Raw genomic sequence first — 8719 nt, 5'->3', positions numbered from 1 at the left:
TTCCACTAGTATATTTAAACAGTTCTTACGTACACTGCCAAATCAGACCAATCTTATGTATATTTGGTATAATACAATAATAGATTTATGGAAGGAAATAATCAGCCGGAAATCAACCTCTAATCATCATCAGGCAATCTTGCTTATAATTGGTAACACTATATAACAAATTTATGGAAAGAATTGACCACGGTCGCAAATTAATCTCTAATCATCATGTTAATCTTATGTGAGTAACACAATAATAAATATATGGAAAGGGATCAGATCAATCTCTAATCAATTTTTTCATGGAATATTGGAAATCTTTATTCAACAAACGCAGACCTAGTACAGTCAGCCATCAGGATGCTAGCTTAGGAAGGAAGGAAGGGACAGAATCTAGTAAACTCCCTGTCACCATCAACGAGCATGCTCTCTTAGCACATAGGTGACCTCGAAAATTGGATGATCGAGAAACATGTAGAATACCCAAGCATCTATTCCAGGCAAGGTTTTTGCCGTGAGGTTTAGCACTTGTGTGAAAAAGACCTATGGTGAATTATGCATGTGACACGTGCTATTAGTTTGGTACCTGGTGGTGTAGAACTGCTTTGTGGATTCAGGGTTTTGTTTCAAATTTTTTGAACTGGTGTGGCGTTCAGTTTGGTTGGTTTAGCATTTTTTCATTCAATGTGGGGCAGGGTGGTGTGCTTATTTTTCTTGTTTGCTTCTATGTTTTGCCACTTGGTTGAAAATGACATTACATTTAACCGGTTCATGGCACATGTAATAACTTAGGATGTGGCCGTGTGCAAACCCGTGGTGACTCTAAGTTTGTATTCAAATTTTTTTGAACGTGTGTGCGTACTTGTTTGGTTCCTCTAGCGTTTTATGCGGTGTGTGGGCCAGCAACGATGTGTGAATTCATAGCACAGGAGTTTATCTGCCGAACGGTGTTTCTTGAGTTTCCATTGGGCTAATCGGTGTCGTTTGTCTCGGTGCTGTCGTCCTATTTTCAGGGACAGCGGTGCTGCTTCTGCCGCTGTTTGCTTTGCCGCTTCTACATTTGGTTTGTTTTTTATCAACCAACTGTCTGTCGGGCAGCAGGAATTGGCTGTTTTGCTTTTGCCGTTGATGTGTGCATGCAAGGCGCAGTTTTCGAGGGATGTCATGACCACATGCATGTATCTTCTAGGATTCTTTCCGGCCGCTTAAGCTAGGCGATTTCATTTTCTTTTCTTTTTTAATGCGTGCATGGGTTGGTAATTGTTGGCATCGACACATCATGATATTACGTGTGTGCTTTACCAAGTTGCCGCTTAATCTGTAGTTTCTGGATCACTGCATGTGTTTACTTTCTAGACGAATCATGCGTGTATAAATAGGAGTAAGCTTTGTTCCCGTTTACGACCAAGTGAGACAACCTCGCACACGGCTCTCCTTTCCTCTTCCTCCTCTCTCCCGTTTCTTTCCCAATGTACACCGGCCAAACCATCCGCCGACAACTTCATCGAAGCCAAGGAGGTGAGCCAGAGAAACAACCCCGTCGAGGGGGGCCCAGGCTTGCTCTCACGGTTCATGGCGGTCATGGGCGAGGATGATGGCCGCACCAAGCTCCTCGCCGTGTTCCCCATGCCGGAGGCAAAGCACCGGTTCCCGCGGGATGTGGTTGTCAGCTTCATTCTGGTCGGTGAGTATACGACGACCTTGGCCCTGACATGGTTCTTCTGGATCATCACCGCGAACCAGCGGCGCGATCAGCGTGTCCACTACGACGTCTCGCGTTCGCCGAACGGCAACGTGTAAAGTATGCAGTACCTGCACGCCGCTATCATCGAGGCGATGTGCCTGTGCCCGTCGGTTACTTTCAACGGGAGGGTTGCCAATTATTCGGCGTACAAGCGGATGGAGAATATCAGCCCGGAGCACTCGCTCGGTAACGGCGGCAAGTTTGTGGCGCGGTACCCGGTGTGGCACGCAAGGCCGCATGCATGCTTCGGGAAGGAGATGGCCTACGTCCAGACGAAGACGGTCGTAAACTCGTAGCAGCCGTTATCCGGAAGTTCAGGTTGAACGCGGTGGCGCTATCTGTTTGTTAATATGTACACAAGAACTAAACATCTTCACATCAGTTAATGATCAGCTAGAAACTGTTCAAGTTAGTAGACAAAAAGCGAAGAAGATGCTTAATATTCCACCTGTTAATGATCAGCTAAAAACAGAAGGTTTTAGCAGAAAAAGTAAAGAAGATAGCTAAGGTGCAAGGGACTGCTTGCTCCCGAGAGGCGGTTTCACTATTTTCAGATTAGATAAGCCAAGGTTGTTTCTAGATCATAGTAGGCGAAATACTATTGTGGATTTAGATACATTTTTTAGATGTGGATTGGAGGTTGGTGTTGATGTGACGGCGGCCCGATAATTCGATGAGAGAGGGGATAAATATCGATTTGGTGGATTTTGACCTTGACGACCCGGCTATACTGTACCCGACGATACGCCTCGACAATCGCTAAACCAATCTCCGATGGTTATTGACCTTGCCGTAGGCACGATCAACCTGAACAACGAGGTTCGAGTTCCTGCAAGCAACCGAAGAACCAGCAAGAACAAAGGTGAATTGCAACTGAAATTGCGGATGATAAATTGTGTACACGAACTAGATGAAAAATTAGGATTCCACTGTGGATCTGACAAGGCGATAGTTCTACACGTCTCGTAGATGCGAATTGTAGCGAAAGCTAGACAATACAATAAAACCCGAGTCTAAACCCTAACTTGATGATGTCTATTTATTAAAGGAACGTGTCGCCCGATGTCTCCTGGCTTGCAAATCCTGGCCGGCGTGCCGACGTAGACATATACGGAGGCCCACCTCCTTTGATTCCCTCGTAAGTGGACTTGTGTGTACGCATGCACTATATTTCTGTACCACATTGGCTTGGGCCCCCATAGCATGCATGGTGCATGATGGATGTGTTCGGTTGCACCATGGTAGTACACATGCACGTATATGTTCACACATATGCCATGCATCTATATATATATATATACACACACACACACATGTGTGCAATGTATGGATATAATCTCTCATTTTAACACGAGGCTTGTACTGGTCTCCGGCAATTCTGCATAAGATAAAAAATTGTATAGTATTTCTATTCACGATAACAAAATAATAATTCACATAATTATTAACAGAAATCATCTGATTATTGTATGTGCAAACAATTTTTTCGGTTGTATCTGTAGAGGACATGTTCACATCATCCTCCCTTTCTTGAAAACAAAGCCGTCCTCGGCGTTGCTTAATCTGAAAATTGACTAGCAAACAGACAAAGTGTATGCGTTGTATATGTATATATCATCTGTTTTAACCCCTCTCCGCTGTTGTACATTCAATGTTTCAGGAAAACAATGCCCATGGTAGCTCAAAAGTAGAGGAGTTTTATTTCTCAAACAACTATTGCAACCCAGTTTGCAAACATAAGTGATGCATATATCCTTATCTTTAGCATGTGCAGATAAGTAATTATGCAACATGCTATTCGAGATGTAATCAACAATGATGTTGGATGTCATATTATAATGATCAAGCATTGGCATATTAATATTCTCTTTGAAGCTAGCAATATCATCACACGTGATGCAAATGCTATGCATGAAAAATTCATGGTCTACACGATCTTCACCAATCAAGTTAAAAATAACACTTTTCATATAACTCAAACATGTGATTTCAGCTATTTCATTTCTCGCATGTGACAAAGGCATAGGTGGATCCATCAAAATAGAATACAAATAATTGGCATGAGAAATTTTAGCTAACACTTCAGCATGTTTAACAAATTTTATGTGATCTAAAATAGGTGTTATGATCAAATCTTTGGCAGTTCCACTTGTCTCAACACATGGTGTATCTAAACCAATAAGCCATTCATCAATTTTGTGTGTAGTAAGAAAATCATTACCAGTATTATTACCTTGTAGTTCTGGCTCATATGAAGTAAGTACGGACGGTGGTGATGCACAGTAAGCTCCAAGTGTCGTAATCATAGTTGGTGGTGTTACGGGAGCAGTAACCTTTTGTGATGGGAATTCCACTGCACGCTTGTTCATCATGCATACATGTTTTCTTATTTTCTGTTCAGCTTTACAAGCAAGACAAAACAAATGGTTGATGGAATATAATTCTTCATGCACTATTATGTCTTGTATATCATGATTTAAACCTTTCCAAAATCTGCTAAAAAAATCTTCTTCACATTCTTCTAATCCACAACGTAATAAAGTATTACACAAATTATCATAATATTCTGGAACAGTGTTATTTTCTTGTGCTAAACTTTGCAATTTTCTAAGCAAAGCACTAGCATGATATGAAGGAACAAAACGGTTTCGCATAAGAAGTTTAAAACCTTTCCAAGTAGCGGGTCTATTATAAATATTTTCTTTGCAATAATTTCTCCACCAAACTGAAGCAAAACCGAAAAACTTTTAGTGACATCATTTATTTTCTTATGCTCAGAAAAATCATGGCTACCAAATATTTCTTCTACCTCAATTTCCCAATCAATATATGAATCAGGGTCATATTTACCCTCGAAATTTGGCAAAGAGATAACCTGATGATGTGTGTTTCTTCCATGATGTAGATCATGTGACGGTCGTTGTACCTTCTGTAGTGGGTAAAAGTGATCTGTATCAAAATGTGGCAAAGCATCTCCCACAATAGACGCAACCCAACCGTTGACCGTTCTAGAATCTGCCATGGTTAGTACCACACAAAAACAAAATCACAAGTATAATGTTCCTATGGTACTACGGTGAGGCGATGGAAAATGTCTCTCAACTCTCGAGCAATTACCAAGCTCTTACCAGTTCTTACCGTGCTGCAGTGGTTGTTGGCCGTTGGCGATGTCAAAAGTTATCAAAAGATTGATATAGCGATTACCAAGGGACCGAACAAGATACAATATAGGAAGTGGAGCTTGGTGAAGGTTTCCTCAACTCACAATATGTGGCACAATTAAGCAAAAAGTAATGCAAGCTGAATAATTGCTCAAACTCCTAACTAGTGCTGGCAGTCGACTAGTAAGAGATAAAACAATCTAAGCCCAGATACTGAAACAAGTGAGTGGAAACCGATGAAAAATATAATAGCTCTAAATAGCTAGATATAAATGAGGTATAAAGGTAGCGTATGGCGACGAAGAGCAGAAGATGTGCAACAGTTATCACGTATATGCACAAAGCAACAGTTCTGAACAACAAGAGATATTTCAAAAGATGTGAACCGGCCAGAACTTTGCAAAACCTTTTTTTCCTCCTTTTTTTGCTTTTGTTTCTGTGATTTTTTCACTTTTTTTTCTTTTTTATCTCTGTTTTTTTTCACTTTTTTCCTTTTTCTTTTCTCTCTCTCTTTTTTGCAGACCGATTGCTATTAAAAGTTACGGACACAATTTATGTGACAAGAAAAGAAAGAGGCAGAACTATTGGACAAGTTGCCACGATAGATAGCTAGTACTAGTGCACAATTACTCACGGTGATTGTGGTTGCATGCAGGATGGATGGGATGCTGGATGTGTACTATATCTGTATAGCACGTGGGGGCAGACACAGACTGCTAGATGTCTGGTGTCTCGCGTCTGCGTGTAATGAGCGGCGCGGAGGGACAGACACCGATGGCTGACGTTTGGGATCTCCCGAAAGCGTGAGACGCTGTCTCAGGTACTGTAAAACCTGCAAGACTCTCGGATGGATATGTGTCAATCTTTGTGGTGGAGTGTGCAAAGATAATCACAGGAAGGAAATAAATACGTCCAGAAAACAGATTGTCTTGCAGATACGAACAGAAGAAGATCGAATCTTGGTTCTTTTTTTCTGTCCGATCAGGAACGAGCAGGCGGCAGAAAATATGGTGGACAAAATAAAGTGCGATCTAGTAGACAATTTTTTTCAAACTAATCTAAACCAGCACTGATACTAGGATGAATGCAACAAAAAAATTCAACTACGCAAATACTAGATGCTGAAATTGCTAAAGGCTAAAAAGGTAAGTGTAATGGATGAACTAATCTATATTTTTTGGCTTTTTCGTGGGTTTATAGGACAGAGAAATAAATTAAACTATGAAAACTGTAAATCTCTCATCGATGAACCTGAAAACTGATACCACTTGATGTGACGGCGGCCCTATCTTTCGATGAGAGAGGGGATAAATATCGATTTGGTGGATTTTGACCTTGACGACCCGGCTATACCGTACCAGACGATACGCCTCGACAATCGCTAAACCAATCTCCAATGGTTATATATTGACCTTGCCGTAGGCACGATCAACCTAAACAACCAGGTTCGAGTTCCTGCAAGCAACCGAAGAACCAGCAAGAACAAAGGTGAATTGCAACTGAAATTGCGGATGATAAATTGTGTACACGAACTAGATGAAAAATTGGGGTTTCACTGTGGATCTGACAAGGCGGTAGTCCTACACGTCTCGTAGATGCGAATTATAGCGAAAGTTAGACAATACAATAAAACCCGAGTCTAAACCCTAAGTTGATGATGTCTATTTATTAAAGGAACGTGTCGCCGATGTCTCCTGGCTTGCAAATCCTGGCCGGCGTGCCTACGTAGACATACGGAGGCCCACCTCCTTTGATTCCCTCGTACGTGGACTTGTGTGTACGCATGCACTATATTTCTGTACCACATGGGCTTGGGCCCCCATAGCATGCATGGTGCATGATGGATGTGTTCGGTTGCACCATGGTAACTTTTATGTTCACACATATGCCATGCATCTATATATATATGCATGTGTGCAATGTATGGATATAATCTCTCATTTTAACACGAGGCTTGTACTGGTCTCCGGCAATTCTGCATAAGATAAAATATTGTATAGTATTTCTATTCACGGTAACAAAATAACAATTCACATAATTATTAACAGAAATCACCTGATTATTGTATGTGCAAACAATATTTTCGGTTGTATGTGTAGAGGACATGTTCACATCAGGTGTGATACTCATGTCTTCTCTGATTGGGATGCAAGTTCAAGTGAAGTCATTTTTTATATATTTTTATGTTCATTTCATGTGCATGGTGAAGTCATTTTATTGTATTTCAGAAGACACCTTTTTGTGAAATAAGACACTGTGTGAAGCCAGAAGCGATATATACGAGTCATAATGCAGGTTTTGGTTTCCAGATTGTCACATGTTCTTTGAAATTCCATAGTAAATTTGAAAATTATACTCTAAATTAAATTGGTTTGGAGATTTGACTGTTATGAAATGGTATGCAAAAAGTATATTAGATGCTATTGTTTTTATATGCAGTAGTGCTTATTCGGGCATGGGCACCTCCTTAATATCCTCCTCTCCATTTGCTGCATCGTTCAGAAGATGTCCTCCTCCCCTTTTGATATGATCTTTGTTTGAGTTGTTTTTGCTACAGGGATAGTACCCTTTTTATACAAGAACTCATGGTTAGTGCTCACTGATCCACAATCTTATGATCTGAAATTTCTTCATGAAGCTCGAAGGTCCCATGTCTTCATTTTCAACATGGATCAACGAGTACCACCCAGTAAAATTTTCTGTTCTCTACATATTCCTTGTTTTTGCCTTTGCTACTTTTATGACTTCAGATCTCATGATTGTTCTATATTTTGTTTGTCTTGTTGACAATGAGTTTTCCTTGGAAAATTCCTTCTGTTTTGCAATGTTTTATTGTCAATTTTTTATTTGAATATTTTGAATGAACACGGTATTATTATTAATGCTCATGCTTTAAAAGATATACAACTAGCGAAGTTTTTATTTTCAGAAATTTGCTTCTAACTGAAATGAACAGCATAAGTGAACAGTTTGGCAGATTATAGTGGTCAAGATTGTTTTGCACGATTTCAGTGGCAAATTTTAGAAATTTGCAGATTTTCTTAACAAAAAATTTACCCATTTGAATTGTTTAGTCCAAGGAGCATGGCACCATGGTCAGGCGCAGCATTAGCAGGTGCAATGCCATACATCCAACCAACCCCTTCTGAATCGTCTAAGACATAAACAAAGACACTACATCAATAGAGAAATATCTCTATATATAAAATATAGAATAACATAAACTATCATCTATAAGCAGACACTACTACCACGTTAGAAAAAAAAAGATGTTTCTCAAGGGTAATGTATCAATACATAACGTATTGGTGGGGCGCGGCGTGCCGCCGCGTGGGTATGGCTAGTAGAAAACTACAACAGGCTCCCTCTCTACCCTGTAACCCTCGCCGCCGCCGCCACCTCCCCCGCCTGATCCCGGCCGGTTCTGGCAGGCCTCGCTACCGCGAGGGCCAGATCCGAGTTCTCCTCCCCCCCCTGCGCTCCGCCTTCCCTCCCTCTCGTTCCCCCGCTCCGCCCTTCCTGATGTAACTTTTCATCTTTGTAACTCCAAATCTTGCCATTTTCGGCTACGTGCTATGATATTCCCTCCGTGGTTGGGTTTTGTTTTTCTTTTTGCATTTTGTTCATGTCATGCATCTCATATCATGTCATCATGTACATTTCATTTTGCATTCGTGTTCGTCTCATGCATCCGAGCATTTTCCCCGTTGTCCGTTTCGCAATCCGACACTCCCACATGTACTGGCGCACCCCTCTTGTCTCTTTTCGTGTGCGGGTGTTGAACGTTCTCGGAATGGACCGAGCCTTGCCAAGTGGCCCTGGTATA

The 8719-nt window shown here is 41.1% G+C and overlaps 1 non-coding gene across 1 annotated transcript; it reads right to left on the bottom strand.

Moving 5' to 3' along the window:
- Positions 1-2169: 2169 nt before the first annotated feature.
- Positions 2170-2271, bottom strand: LOC119283039. Its single transcript, XR_005138998.1, has one exon. It is a non-coding gene; the product is annotated as a small nucleolar RNA snoR99 (small nucleolar RNA).
- Positions 2272-8719: the final 6448 nt, after the last annotated feature.

Source organism: Triticum dicoccoides, chromosome 3B (genome assembly GCF_002162155.2).
Source record: "Triticum dicoccoides isolate Atlit2015 ecotype Zavitan chromosome 3B, WEW_v2.0, whole genome shotgun sequence".
Taxonomy (NCBI): Eukaryota; Viridiplantae; Streptophyta; class Magnoliopsida; order Poales; family Poaceae; genus Triticum; species Triticum dicoccoides.
The sequence above is the reverse complement of the archived record's forward strand: the minus strand, read 5'-3'. Positions and strand labels throughout refer to the sequence as shown.